Below are 16,522 nucleotides of genomic sequence, written 5' to 3'. Positions count from 1 at the left end.
AACACCACACAGCCAGGCACAGAACACCACACAGCCAGGCACAGAACACAGCCAGACACAGAACACCACACAGCCAGGCACAGAACAACACACAGCCAAGCACAGAACACCACACAGCCAGGCACAGAACACCACACAGCCAGGCACAGAACACCACAAAGCCAGGCACAGAACACCACACAGCCAGGCACATAACACCACACAGCCAGGCACAGAACACCACACAGCCAGGCACAGAACACCACACAGCCAGGCACAGAACACCACACAGCCAGGCACAGAACACCACACAGCCAGGCACATAACACCACACAGCCAGGCACAGAACACCACACAGCCAGGCACAGAACACCACACAGCCAGGCACAGAACACCACACAGCCAGGCACAGAACACCACACAGCCAGGCACAGAACACCACACAGCCAGGCACAGAACACCACACAGCCAGGCACAGAACACCACACAGCCAGGAACAGAACACCATACAGCCAGGCACAGAAAACCACACAGCCAGGCACAGAACACAGCCAGGCACAGAACACCACACAGCCAGGCACAGAACACAGCCAGGCACAGAACACCACACAGCCAGGCACAGAACACCACACAGCCAGGCACAGAACACCACACAGCCAGGCACAGAACACCACACAGCCAGGCACAGAACAACACACAGCCAGGCACAGAACACAGCCAGGCACAGAACACCACACAGCCAGGCACAGAACACCACACAGGGATGACAAACAATAGTGAAAAAAACCCATTGCCAAACAAAATCTTTCGCAACAATGGTTAGGGTGTAATTTAATGGTGCAGCATAACAATATACCTACAAAATTATTTCTGGTCTAAGGAAAGATCTGTAGAGTTCTGTGTCTTATTCTGATCCTGTCGGAAAGAGCCAGATGAAGAAACACACAACCTCAGACTAGTTCTTACCTCAACTACTTCGTCTAACCGGTGCCCCCTCACATTGACTCTGTACCGGTACCCCCTGCATATTGACTCTGTACCGGTACCCCCTGCACATTGATTCTGTACCGGTACCCCCTGCACATTGACTCTGTACCGGTGCCCCCTGCACATTGACCCTGTACCGGTACCCCCTGCAAACTGACTCTGTACCGGTACCCCCTGCACACTGACTCTGTACCGGTACCCCCTGCACATTGACTCTGTACCGGTGCCCCCCGCACATTGACCCTGTACCGGTACCCCCTGCACACGGACTCTGTACCGGTACCCCCTGCACAGTGACTCTGTACCGGTGCCCCCCGCACATTGACCCTGTACCGGTACCCCCTGCACACTGAGTCTGTACCGGTACCCCCTGCACACTGACTCTGTACCGGTACCCCCTGCACATTGACTCTATACCGGTACCCCCTGCACATTGACTCTGTACCGGTACCCCCTGCACACTGAGTCTGTACCGGTACCCCCTGCACACTGACTCTGTACCGGTACCCCCTGCACATTGACTCTATACCGGTACCCCCTGCACATTGACTCTGTACCGGTACCCCCTGCACGCTGACTCTATACCGGTACCCCCTGCACATTGACTCTATACCGGTACCCCCTGCACACTGACTCTGTACCGGTACCCCCTGCACATTGACTCTGTACCGGTATCCCCTGCACACTGAGTCTGTACCGGTACCCCCTGCACACTGAGTCTGTACCGGTACCCCCTGCACATTGACTCTATACCGGTACCCCCTGCACATTGACTCTGTACCGGTACCCCCTGCACACTGAGTCTGTACCGGTACCCCCTGCACACTGACTCTGTACCGGTACCCCCTGCACATTGACTCTATACCGGTACCCCCTGCACATTGACTCTGTACCGGTACCCCCTGCACGCTGACTCTATACCGGTACCCCCTGCACATTGACTCTATACCGGTACCCCCTGCACACTGACTCTGTACCGGTACCCCCTGCATATTGACTCTTTACCGGTGCGCCCCTGTACATTGACTCTATACCGGTACCCCCTGCACATTGACTCTGTACCGGTACCCCCTGCACATTTACTCTATACCGGTGCGCCCCTGCACACTGACTCTGTACCGGTACCCCCTGCACATTGACTCTATACCGGTACCCCTTGCACACTGAGTCTGTACCGGTACCCCCTGCACACTGACTCTGTACCGGTACCCCCTGCACATTGACTCTATACCGGTACCCCTTGCACATTGACTCTGTACCGGTACCCCCTGCACACTGAGTCTGTACCGGTACCCCCTGCACACTGACTCTGTACCGGTACCCCCTGCACATTGACTCTATACCGGTACCCCCTGCACAATGACTCCATACCGGTACCCCCTGCACATTGACTCTGTACCGGTACCCCCTGCACATTGACTCTGTACCTGTACCCCCTGCACATTGACTCTATACCGGTGCGCCCCTGTATATAGACTCTATACCGGTACCCCCTGTATATAGTCTCTATACCGGTACCCCCTGCACATTGACTCTATACCGGTACCCCCTGTATATAGTCTCTATACCGGTACCCCCTGTATATAGTCTCTATACCGATACCCCCTGTATATAGTCTCTATACCGATACCCCCTGTATATAGTCACTATACCGGTACCCCCTGTATATAGTCTCTATACCGGTACCCCCTGTATATAGTCTCTATACCGATACCCCCTGTATATAGTCACTATACCGATACCCCCTGTATATAGTCTCTATACCGGTACCCCCTGCACATTGACTCTATACCGGTACCCCCTGTATATAGTCTCTATACCGGTACCCCCTGTATATAGTCTCTATACCGATACCCCCTGTATATAGTCACTATACCGATACCCCCTGTATATAGTCACTATACCGGTACCCCCTGTATATAGTCTCTATACCGGTACCCCCTGTATATAGTCTCTATACCGATACCCCCTGTATATAGTCTCGATACCGATACCCCCTGTATATAGTCACTATACCGGTACCCCCTGTATATAGTCTCTATACCGGTACCCCCTGTATATAGTCTCTATACCGATACCCCCTGTATATAGTCTCTATACCGATACCCCCTGTATATAGTCTCTATACCGATACCCCCTGTATATAGTCACTATACCGGTACCCCCTGTATATAGTCTCTATACCGGTACCCCCTGTATATAGTCTCTATACCGATACCCCCTGTATATAGTCACTATACCGATACCCCCTGTATATAGTCTCTATACCGATACCCCCTGTATATAGTCACTATACCGATACCCCCTGTATATAGTCACTATACCGGTACCCCCTGTATATAGTCTCTATACCAGTACCCCCTGTATATAGTCTCTATACCGATACCCCCTGTATATAGTCTCTATACCGATACCCCCTGTATATAGTCACTATACCGGTACCCCTGTATATAGTCTCTATACCGGTACCCCCTGTATATAGTCTCTATACCGATACCCCCTGTATATAGTCACTATACCGATACCCCCTGTATATAGTCTCTATACCGGTACCCCCTGCACATTGACTCTATACCGGTACCCCCTGTATATAGTCTCTATACCGGTACCCCCTGTATATAGTCTCTATACCGGTACCCCCTGTATATAGTCTCTATACCGATACCCCCTGTATATAGTCTCTATACCGATACCCCCTGTATATAGTCTCTATACCGATACCCCCTGTATATAGTCACTATACCGGTACCCCCTGTATATAGTCTCTATACCGGTACCCCCTGTATATAGTCTCTATACCGATACCCCCTGTATATAGTCACTATACCGATACCCCCTGTATATAGTCTCTATACCGATACCCCCTGTATATAGTCACTATACCGATACCCCCTGTATATAGTCACTATACCGGTACCCCCTGTATATAGTCTCTATACCGGTACCCCCTGTATATAGTCTCTATACCGATACCCCCTGTATATAGTCTCTATACCGATACCCCCTGTATATAGTCACTATACCGGTACCCCCTGTATATAGTCTCTATACCGGTACCCCCTGTATATAGTCTCTATACCGATACCCCCTGTATATAGTCACTATACCGATACCCCCTGTATATAGTCTCTATACCGGTACCCCCTGCACATTGACTCTATACCGGTACCCCCTGTATATAGTCTCTATACCGGTACCCCCTGTATGTAGTCTCTATACCGATACCCCCTGTATATAGTCACTATACCGATACCCCCTGTATATAGTCTCTATACCGGTACCCCCTGTATATAGTCTCTATACCGGTACCCCCTGCACATTGACTCTATACCGGTACCCCCTGTATATAGTCTCTATACCGGTACCCCCTGTATGTAGTCTCTATACCGATACCCCCTGTATATAGTCACTATACCGATACCCCCTGTATATAGTCTCTATACCGGTACCCCCTGCATATAGTCACTATACCGATACCCCCTGTATATAGTCTCTATACCGATACCCCCTGTATATAGTCTCTATACCAGTACCCCCTGTATATAGTCTCTATACCGGTACCCCCTGTATATAGTCTCTATACCGGTACCCCCTGTATATAGTCTCTATACCGATACCCCCTGTATATAGTCACTATACCGATACCCCCTGTATATAGTCTCGCTATTGTTATTTTACTGCTGCTCGTTAAATACTTGTTACTTTAGCTCGTATTAAAACATATATATATACTTCTCTATTTTGTTTCATTTTAAACTGCATTGTTGGTTACGGGCTTATAAGTAAGCATTTCAATATAAGGTCTACCGGTACCCCCTGCACATTGACTCTGTACCGGTACCCCCTGTATATAGTCTCTGTACCGGTACCCCCTGCAAACTGACCTGTTGTATTCGGCGCATGTGACTAATAAAATGTGTATTTAATTTGACAGAAATCACATTATGTTAGAACATCTATTAACCTGAAAAGCTAAACATGAGTATACAGTAATGACCTTTGACCTTAACTTGCAGAAGTTCTGAGATCGCCGTGTGTTGTTCGTTCAAAGTCTACAAAGCCATCGTGCAGGTTTTGTGAGCACGCCCCCATCTACTTTAGCGGGTGTTATCTGCATTCGCTATGAACGCCAGACTTTTTAGTGGCTCTCTACGAGCAGACAAATACACAGGGAAAAAAAATTCTAGCTTGTGGATTGGATAATTGTGATGTTTATGATAGGAGGCTTTGGCTACATCGATTTCTAGCAATCAAAGTTATCTCATCTCTCTGTAGATCATTCACCATCAGCTCTCCCTGCTCACACAATCTCCCTTCTCTCTCTCTCTCTCTCTCTCTCTCTCTCTCTCTCCCTCTGCTCACCTCTCTCCCTCCCTCCCTCCCTCCCTCTCTCTCTCCCTTCTCTCTCTCTCTCTCTCTCTCTCTCTCTCAAATTCAAATTCAAATTCAAGCTGCTTTATTGGCATGAAAAACATTGTGTCAATATTGCCAAAGCAACAATGTATACAATATACATTGTAACAAAATTATAAATGATAGCAAATAATAATATAAAATGGTAGTAAATAATAATACAAAATTAAATACAAAAATAATAACAATAAAATGGTAACAGTCTACAGTAAACGTTAATAATTATAGTAATAACAATAATAGTAATAATAAGTAAGTTACTGTTTACTATGCAGATGTTATTATTCAGTGTCCCTCAGGCTATGGCAGGAAAATACATATTTGGCTGCAAGAGGAGCCATTGCTCCTTCGCCCATGAGTATTCTTAGTTTTTCCTCTGGGTTCAATTTGTAAAAATGTGGAATATATGTAGTCATTTCTGTGAATAATGAATCTCTTTGTGAGGAATATTTATCACAGTAAAGGAAAAAGTGCATCTCTGTCTCTACCTCCCCTGTCATGCAGTGACCACATACACGCTCCTCTTTGGGTAGCCATGTCTTTTTATGTCTGCCGGTTTCTATTGCCAATCGGTGGTCACTCAGCCTGTACTTGGTAAGGATCTGTCTCTGCTTCGTATCTCTGACAGAGTAGAGATAATCAGCCAATTCATATTCTCTGTTTAGGGTCAGATAGCAATTTAGTCGGCTTTGGGATTTTGTTTCGTTTTTCCAGTGTTGTAAGTATGATTCCTTTGATTGGTTCATGATTTTGTTTATTGGAATTCTTTCTTTTGAAGCAGTGCTGGTGTCAGCTTGGTTGGTTCTCTCTCTCTCTCTCTCTCCATCTGCTCACCTCCCTCCCTCCCTCCCTCCCTCTCTCTCTCTCTCTCTCTCCTCTCTCTCTCTCTCTCTCTCTCTCTCTCTCTGCTCACCTCTCTCTCTCTCTCTCTCTCTCTCTGCTCACCTCTCTCTCTCTCTCTCTCTCCCTCCCTCCCTCCCTCTCTCTCTCCCTTCTCTCTCTCTCTCTCTCTCCATCTGCTCACCTCCCTCCCTCCCTCCCTCCCTCCTTCCTTCCCTCCCTCCCTCCCCCCTTCCCTCCCTCCCTCCCTACCTCTCTCTCTCTGAACCCTAACTGTTCACCTTACACCTCTGAGTCTTGATTGTAATACAAACACACACATATACATACAGTATTCACTTGATTCATTCCACATTATGTGTTCAAAACTATATCATTTACATAAGTTCCCTTCTTTGCTTTAGAAAACCTCTGTCTTTGTGGTTGAATCTGTGTTTGAAATTCACTGCTCGACTGAGAGACCTTACAGATAATTGTATGCGTGGACTACAGAGATGGGGTTGTCATTCAACAATCATGCTAAACACAATTATTGCGCACAGAATGAGTCCACACAACTTATTATGTGACTTGTTAAGCAAAATCTTTACTCCTGAACTTATTTAGGCTTGCCATAACAAAGGGATTGAATACTTATTGACTCGAGACATTTCAGCTTTTAATTTTTTACAATTATTTTGTAAAAGTCTCCAAAAAAACAAAAAAACATAATTCCACGTTCACTTTGTGTGAAGGTCAATGACACTAAATCTCAATACATTTTCATTTCAGGCAGTAACAGTAACAAAATGTGGAAAAAGTCAAATGGTGTGAATACTTTCTGAAGGCACAATATATAATATAATATAATATATATATAATATAGTATAATATAATGAAATATGTAAAATATAATATAATACTCCACTTAACAGACGCTTTGATGTTTTTTAAGGCTATATGTTTGGAGTCAGTAGTTGTGGTCCGTAGTTGTGTAGTTGTGGTCAGTAGTTGTGGCCAGTAGTTGTGTAGTTGTGATCAGTAGTTGTGTGGCCAGTAGTTGTTTGGTCAGTAGTTGTGGCCGGTAGTTGTGGCCGGTAGTTGTGTGGTCAGTAGTTGTGGTCAGTAGATGTGTGGTCAGTAGTTGTGGCCGGTAGTTTTGTGGTCAGTAGTTGTGGTCAGTAGTTGTGGTTAAGAGTTGTGGGGTCAATAGTTGTGTGGTCAGTGGTTGTGTGGTAAGAAGTTGTGTGGTCAGTAGTTGTGGTCAGTAATTGTGTAGTTGTGGTCAGTAGTTGTAGTTGTAGTTGTATGGTCAGTAGTTGTGGTCAGTAATTTTTTTGTTGTGGTCAGTAGTTGTGGTCAATAATTGTGTAGTTGTGGTAAGTAGTTGTGGTTGTGTGGTCAGTAGTTGTAGTCAGTAGTTGTTGTTGTGTGGTCAGTAGTTGTGGTTGTGTGGTCAGTAGTTGTGGTTGTGTGGTCAGTAGTTTTAGTCAGTAGTTGTGTAGTTGTGGTCAATAGTTGTGGTTGTGTGGTCAGTAGTTGTGGTCAGTAGTTGTGGTTGTGTGGTCAGTAGTTGTGGTCAGTAGTTGTGTAGTTGTGGTCAGTAGTTGTGGTTGTGTGGTCAGTAGTTGTGGTCAGTAGTTGTGGTTGTGTGGTCAGTAGTTGTGGTCAGTAGTTGTGTAGTTGTGGTCAGTAGTTGTGGTTGTGTGGTCAGTAGTTGTGGTCAGTAGTTGTGTGGTTGTGGTCAGTAATTGTGGTCAGTAGTTGAGGTCAGTAGTTGTGTGGTTGTGGTCAGTAATTTTGGTCAGTAGTTGTGTGGTTGTGGTCAGTAATTTTGGTCAGTAGTTGTGTGGTTGTGGTCAGTAATTGTGGTCAGTAGTTGTGGTCAATAGTTGTGTGGTCAGTAGTTGTGTGGTCAGTAGTTGTGTGGTCAGTGTTGGAGTCAGTAGTTGTGTGGTTGTTGTTAGTAGGTGTGGTCAGTAGTTGTGTGGTCAGTAGTTGTGCTCAGTAGTTGTGTGGTCAGTAGTTGTGTGGTCAGTAGCTGTGTGGACAGTAGTTGTGGTCAGTAGTTGTGGTCAGTAGTTGTGTGGTTGTTAGTTGGTGGTCAGTAGTTGTGTGGTCAGTAGTTGTGTGGTCAGTAGTTGTGTGGTCAGTAGTTGTGGTCTGTGGTTGTGTGGTCAGTAGTTATGTGGTCAGTAGTTGTGTGGCCAGTAGTAGTGTTCAGTAGTTGTGTGGTCAGTAGTTGTGTGGTCAGTAGTTGTGTGGTCAGTAGTTGTGTGGTCAATAGTTGTGTGGTCAGTAGTTGTGTGGTCAGTAGTTGTGTGGTCGGTAGTTGTGTGGTCAGTAGTTGTGCGGTCGGTAGTTGTGCGGTCGGTAGTTGTGTGGTCGGTAGTTGTGTGGTCAGTAGTTGTGTGGTCAGTAGTTGTGTGGTCGGTAGTTGTGTGGTCAGTAGTTGTGTGGTCAGTAGTTGTGTGGTCAGTAGTTGTGTGGTCTGGAGTTGTGGTCGGTAATTGTGTGGTTGTGGTCATTAGCTGTGGTCAGCAGGTGTGGTCAGTAGCTGTGGTCAGTTGTTGTGTGGTCAGTAGTTGTGTGGTTGTAGTCAGTAGTTGTGGTCAGTAGGTGTGGTCAGTAGTTGTTGCCAGTGGATGTGCAGTCAGTAGTTGTGTGGTTGTAGTCAGTAGTTGTGGTCATTAGCTGTGGTCAGTAGGTGTGGTCAGTAGTTGTTGCCAGTGGTTGTGCAGTCAGTAGTTGTGTGGTTGTAGTCAGTAGTTGTGGTCATTAGCTGTGGTCAGTAGGTGTGGTCAGTAGTTGTTGCCAGTGGTTGTGCAGTCAGTAGTTGTGTGGTTGTAGTCAGTAGTAGTTGTTGTCTTCTGGGGAATCTGGCCCTAGATCAGTGGATAGGTTAGTATCTAAAGGGTCAAGTTAGGCCTGGGCCTGGGTCAAGGGAATCTGGTCCTAGATCAGTGGTTAGGTTAGTATCTAATGGTTCAGGTTAGGAATGGGGGCTATGGGATCTGGTCTTAGATCAGTGGTTAGGTTAGTATCCAATGGTTCAGGTTAGGACTGGGGCAGGGGAATCTGGTCCTAGATCAGTGGTTAGGTTAGTATCTGAGGTTACGGTTAGGACTGGGGCAGGGAATCTGGTCCTAGATCTGGGCTGGGGAGGGTTATGTAACAGGAGTTATCAGATGAGATTGTAGCTGACCTGACAGGAAGTCCAAAGACCACCCCAACACACACACAACACACACCCACACAACACAGAACACACACACACACACACACGCCCACAGACACACATACAGCTGAGCCAGCAGTTTCGAACCAGCTAGTTGGAAATCATGGATACAATATTAAACCTAGTCCTGGACTAAAACACACTTTCAATGGACATTACCCATAATGCAAGTTGAGTCCAGGGACCCGTATTCACAAATCGTCTGATAGTTGGAGACATCCAGTGTTATTTCATTTAATATGTTTATTTGAACAGAGACAATATAAAATAAATCAAATCAAAGTTTATTTGTCACGTGCGCCGAATACAACAGGTGTCGTCGACCTTACAGTGAAATGCTGACTACAATAGGTGTAGTAGACCTTACAGTGAAATGCTGACTACAACAGGTGTAGTAGACATTACAGTGAAATGCTGACTACAAAAGGTGTAGTAGACCTTACAGTGAAACGCCGAATACAACAGGTGTAGGTAGACCTTACAGTGAAATGCTGAATACAACAGGTGTAGTAGACCTTACAGTGAAATGCTGAATACAACAGGTGTAGTAGACCTCACAGTGAAACGCTGAATACAACAGGTGTAGGTAGACCTTACAGTGAAATGCTGAATACAACAGGTGTAGTAGACCTTACAGTGAAACGCCGAATACAACAGGTGTAGGTAGACCTTACAGTGAAATGCTGAATACAACAGGTGTAGGTAGACCTCACAGTGAAACGCCGAATACAACAGGTGTAGGTAGACCTTACAGTGAAATGCTGAATACAACAGGTGTAGTAGACCTTACAGTGAAACGCCGAATACAACAGGTGTAGGTAGACCTTACAGTGAAATGCTGAATACAACAGGTGTAGTAGACCTCACAGTGAAATGCTGAATACAACAGGTATAGTAGACCTCACAGTGAAATGCTGAATACAACAGGTGTAGTAGACCTCACAGTGAAATGCTGAATACAACAGGTGTAGTAGACCTTACAGTGAAATGCTGAATACAACAGGTGTAGTAGACCTTACAGTGAAATACTGAATACAACAGGTGTAGTAGACCTTACAGTGAAGTGCTGAATACAACAGGTGTAGTAGACCTCACAGTGAAATGCTGAATACAACAGGTGTAGTAGACCTTACAGTGAAGTGCTGAATACAACAGGTGTAGTTGACCTTACAGTGAAATGCTGAATACAAGAGGTGTAGTAGACCTTACAGTGAAATACTGAATACAACAGGTGTAGTAGACCTTACAGTGAAGTGCTGAATACAACAGGTGTAGTAGACCTCACAGTGAAATGCTGAATACAACAGGTGTAGGTAGACCTTACAGTGAAATGCTGAATACAACAGGTGTAGTAGACCTTACAGTGAAATGCTGACTACAACAGGTGTAGTAGACCTTACAGTGAAATGCTGAATACAACAGGTGTAGTAGACCTTACAGTGAAATGCTGACTACAACAGGTGTAGTAGACCTCACAGTGAAATGCTGAATACAACAGGTGTAGTAGACCTTACAGTGAAATGCTGACTACAACAGGTGTAGTAGACCTTACAGTGAAATGCTGACTACAACAGGTGTAGTAGACCTTACAGTGAAATGCTGAATAATTTGCAAATAAATTCATTAAAAATCTGGATTTTTTTTTTCTCATTTTGTCTGTCATAGTTGAAATGTACCTATGATGAAAATTACAGGCCTCTCTCATCTTTTTAAGTGGGAGAACTTGCACAATTGGTGGCTGACTAAATACATTTTTGCCCCACTGTATGTCTCTCCACGTGTTGTTCTGTTTGCTTCCGTTTAAAAGGCTATTTCCAAAATAGTTTTATTCTAATAATTAGTGTTATTTAGTATAGGAGAAGTTGGTCTTAAGGATCCTAAATAAGGCCATAGATCACATTAAAATGTATTAAACTAGGTGGCACTAGGAGTCTGATGTAAGATGTGATCCTGGTGTTCCAATGAGCTGCAAGATTATCTCTGATTCAAAATGTTTTTCTGATTTACAAGAGCTGTAAAATGTGGACAGTGGATTAATAGTTTGTAATGGGACCTGGGTGGTGTATTTACATCCAACGGCCACACAGGGGCGGTATTGGGATCTGAAAAGAAACGTGTGTGGGTGACCAAGTCGTCACACTACAATTAGGCCTAGCTGAATGAAATTATAAATACAGTATGTCTTGATAAATAAGACAAATCAATCTATATTGATTGTTCTCATGTATATGTGTGTGTTTGTGTCTTAAGTTTTGTCTTATGAATGTTAATAAATACACAGACGACCTTGTTCATTAGTGTGATGATTTTATTGGTTTGTGATGATTAAAGTGAAAACCAAGCAGCTGCAGGGATCATCTCAACAGACAGTAAAGATTCTATTTTGGAATGACTGGACAGCAGAACACCCAGAGGAACAGAATGAGAGTACAGTTCTAGAGAACACCAGCTAGAGTTCTACATTCTAGGAGAACTCCAGCCACCAGCCAGTAGTGTGCAGGATCCAGACATGACATCATGCCATGGATTTAATACCCCCTGGTGTCTAACTTTAACTTTAACAAGACATGTACCTCTAATGCATCCATAGTATTACTATCTCTCTTCTATCTGGTGGAAATGGGTTTCTGAGTCTTACTCAAACCAAGCATGAGACTGAGACGAGGACTCAATCCCAGCACTTTGTCAGCTATGTGCCATTTTAAAGGTAATTTCTGATTGAACTGACTTATCATACAGTCATTGTGAACACAGTCTTATTATCATATTATTTTAAGTAGTAACTCTAATCAGCTGCAGGGTCAGGACTGAATATTCAGTAGCCTATAGCAGGGTCAGGACTGAATATTCAGTAACCTATAGCAGGGTCAGGACAGAATATTCAGTAGCCTATAGCAGGGTCAGGACTGAATATTCAGTAGCCTATAGCAGGTCAGGACTGAATATTCAGTAGCCTATAGCAGGGTAAGGACAGAATATTCAGTAGCCTATAGCAGGGTCAGGACTAAATATTCAGTAGCCTATAGCAGGGTCAGGACTGAATATTCAGTTGCCAATAGATAGATAGATAAAGTGATAGATAGATAGATAGCTAGAGTGATAGAGTGATAGAGTGATAGAGCAATAGAGTGATAGATAGATAGATAGATAGATAGAGTGATAGAGTGATAGAGCGATAGAGTGATAGATAGATAGATAGATAGATAGATAGATAGATAGATAGATAGATAGATAGATAGATAGATAGATAGAGTGATAGATAGATAGCTAGAGTGATAGAGTGATAGAGTGATAGAGCAATAGAGTGATAGATAGATAGATAGATAGATAGATAGATAGAGTGATAGATAGATAGCTAGAGTGATAGAGTGATAGAGTGATAGAGCAATAGAGTGATAGATAGATAGTGATATACTTAACAAAAACGTTTCATGAGCTGAAATAAAAGATCCCAGAATTTTAACAGACGCAGAAAAGGCCTATTTCTCTCAAATGTTGTCCACAAATCTGTTTACATCCCTGTTAGTGAGCATCTTATCCTTTGTCAAGAGAGTTCATCAACCTGACAGGTGTGGCATATCAAGAAGCTGATTAAACAACATGATCATTACACAGGTGCACCTTGTGCTGGGGGGAAATAACAGGCCACTCTAAAATGTGCAGTTTTGTCACACAACACAACGCAATGCCACAGTCAGCATGCTGACTGCAGGAATGTGCACCAGAGCTGTTTCAAGATAATTGAATGTTCATTTCTCTACCATATGCCGTCTCCAAAGTTGTTTTAGAGAATTTGGCTCTATGTCCCAACCGGCCTCACAACCGCAGACCACTTGTAACCACACCAGCGCAGGATCTCCACATTCGACTTCTTCCCCTGCGGATCATCAGCAGGGGGAGGGGGCGTGCGGAGGAGTATTTCTATCTGTAATTAAGCCCTTTTGTTTGGAAAAACTCATTCTGAGTGGCTGAGCCTAGCTCCCCAGTGGGTCGGCTTGGCTCTCAAGTGGGTGGACATATGCCCTCACAGGCCCAGCCATGGCTGCACCCCTGCCCAGTCATGTGAAATCTGTAGATTAGGGCCTAATTCATTTATTTCAATTGTTACATTTCCTTAAGTGAACTGTAGCAGAGAAAAATATTTTAAATTGTTCCATGTTGCGTTTAGATTTTTGTTCAGTATAGATAGATAGATAGATAGACTCATATATGATAGATAGAGAGGGTAGGGTACTCTAGGGTAGGATACTCTAGGCTAGGTTACTTTAGGGTAGGTTACTCCAGGGGAGGGGAGGGTGTTCTTGGGTAGGGTGCTCCAGGGTAGGGTAGGGTTCTCCAAGGTGGCGTAGGGTGTTCTAGGGTAGGGTGTTCTAGGGTAGGGTGTTCTAGGGTAGGGTACTCTAGGGTAGGGTAGGGTGTTCTAGGGTTTGGTGTTCTAGGGGAGGGTAGGTTCCTCCAGGGTAGGGGGCTCTATGGTAGGGTACTTTAGGGTAGGGTAGGGTATTCTAGGTAGGGGGCTCTAGGGAAGGTAGGGTCCTCCAGGGTAGGGTGCTCTAGGATAGGGTAGGGTGCTGTAGTTAGGGTAGGCTACTCTAGGGTAGGGTACTCTAGGGTAGGGTACTTTAGGGTAGGGTACTTTAGGGTAGGGTAGGGTGCTGTTTGTGTTCAGGGTAGGGTACTAGTAGAAAGAGTTATAGGTAGATGGTGTGATCGATCGATAGTACTCCAGGGTAGGGTACTCCTGCATTTGGTTCATGTCGTTGGACTGTTCAGAGTGGTGGTGGTGTTGCTAGAGGTGTTGCTACGGGGCTCCAGCCTCAATTTGATTGCTCGTTTTGGAATCAACAGAATCTGCTTGTCCAGCTCCAACGGGATCTAAATAGAATAATGGACCATGTTAAAACAGATGATGACCATGTTAAAACAGATGATGACCATGTTAAAACAGATGATGACCATGTTAAAACAGGTGCTGACAATTTTAAAAAGGCGCTGACCATGTTAAAACAGGTGGTAACCATGTTAAAACAGGCGGTGACCATGTTAAAACAGGCAGTGACCATGTTACACAGCTGGTGACCAGGTTGAAACAGGCAGTGACCATGTTAAAACAGGAGATGACAATGCTAAAACAGGCTGTGACCATGTTAAAACAAGCTTTGACCATGAGAAAACAGAAGATGACCATATTAAAACTGGTGCTGACCATGTTAAAACAGGTGCTGACCATGTTAAAACAGGTGGTGACCATGTTAAAACAAGTGGTGACCATGTTAAAACAGGTGGTGACCATGTTAAACAAGCACTGACCATGTTAAACAGGTGCTGACCATGTTAAAACAGGTGGTGCCCGTGTAATAGGTGGTGACCATGTAAAAAACTGTGCTAATCATGAAAAAAAATGTGCTGACCATCATATAACAGGTGGAGATCATGTTAAAACTGGTACTGACCATACTAAAACAGGTACTGACCATGTTATAACAGGCGCTGACCATGTTAAAACAGGTGGTGGCCATGCTAACACAGGTGGTAACCATGTTACAACAGACGCTGACGATGTTAAAGCAGGTGGTGACCATGTTAAAACAGGTCCATGTTAAAACAGGTGGTGACCATGTTAAAACAGGTGGTGACCTTGTTAAAACAGGTGATGACCATGTTAAAACAGGTGGTGACCATGTTAAAACAGGTGGTGACCAAGTTAAAACAGGTGGTGACCATGTTAAAACACGTGTTGACCATGTACTAAAATAAGTGCTGACCATGTTAAAACAGGTGGTGACCACGTTAAAACAGGTCCATGTTAAAACAGGTGGTGACCATGTTAAAACAGGTGGTGACCATGTTAAAACAGGCGGTGACCATGTTAAAACAGGTGGTGACCATGTTAAAACAGGTGTTGACCATGTACTAAAATAGGTGCTGACCATGTTAAAACAGGTGGTGACCATGTTAAAACAGGTGGTGACCATGTTAAACAAGCACTGACCATGTTAAACAGGTGCTGACCATGCTAAAACAGGCGGTGACCATGTTAAAAGAGGTGGTGACCATGTTAAAACAGGTGCTGACCATGTACTAAAATAGGTGCTGACCATGTTAAAACAGGTGGTGAACATGTTATAACAGGTCCATGTTAAAACAGGTGGTGAACATGTTAAAACAGGTGGTGACCATGTTAAAACAGGTGGTGACCATGTTAAAACAGGTGGTGACCATGATAAAACATTTCCTTGTTAAAAGAGGTCCATGTTAAATAAAGCACTGACCATGTTAAAAGAGTTGGTGACCATGTTAAAACAGGTCCATGTTAAAACAGGTGGTGACCATGTTAAAACAGGTGGTGACCATGTTAAAACAGGTGGTGACCATGTACTAAAATAGGTGCTGACCATGTTAAACAGATGGTGACCATGTCGTAAAACAGGTGCTGACCATGTTAAAACATGTGGTGACCATGTACTAAAATCGGTGCTGACCATGTTTAAACAGGTGCTGACCATGTTGTGACCTCATTAAAACAGGTGGTGACCATGTCAAAACAGGTGCTGACCATGTAAAACAGGTCCATGTTAAATGTGTGACCATGTACTAAAATAGGTGCTGACCATGCTAAAACAGGTGGTGACCATGCTAAACAAGCACTGACCATGTTAAACAGGTGCTGACCATGCTAAAACAGGTGGTGACCATGTTAAAAGAGGTGGTGACCATGTTAAAACAGGTGGTGACCATGTTAAAACAGGTTGTGACCATGTTAAAACAGGTTGTGACCACGTTAAAACAGGTGGTGACCATGTTAAAACAGGTGGTGACCATGTTAAAACAGGTGGTGAACATGTTAAAACAGGTGTTGACCATGTACTAAAATAGGTGCTGACCATGTTAAAGCAGTTCCATGTTAAAACAGGTCCATGTTAAAACAAGCACTGACCATGTTAAAACAGGTGGTGACCATGTTAAAACAGGTCCATGTTAAAACAGGTGGTGACCATTTTAAACCAGGTGGTGACCATGTTAAAACAGGTGGTGACCATGTACTAAAATAGGTGCTGACCATGTTAAACAGATGGTGACCATGTA

At 44.4% G+C, this 16,522-nt stretch overlaps 1 pseudogene; it reads right to left on the bottom strand.

The window, feature by feature from the left end:
• Positions 1-14,065: 14,065 nt before the first annotated feature.
• Positions 14,066-16,522, bottom strand: part of LOC110514795 — a 26,937-nt pseudogene continuing 24,480 nt past the window's right edge.

The sequence above is a fragment of the Oncorhynchus mykiss genome, chromosome 17 (assembly GCF_013265735.2).
Source record: "Oncorhynchus mykiss isolate Arlee chromosome 17, USDA_OmykA_1.1, whole genome shotgun sequence".
NCBI lineage: Eukaryota > Metazoa > Chordata > Actinopteri > Salmoniformes > Salmonidae > Oncorhynchus > Oncorhynchus mykiss.
The sequence above is the reverse complement of the archived record's forward strand: the minus strand, read 5'-3'. Positions and strand labels throughout refer to the sequence as shown.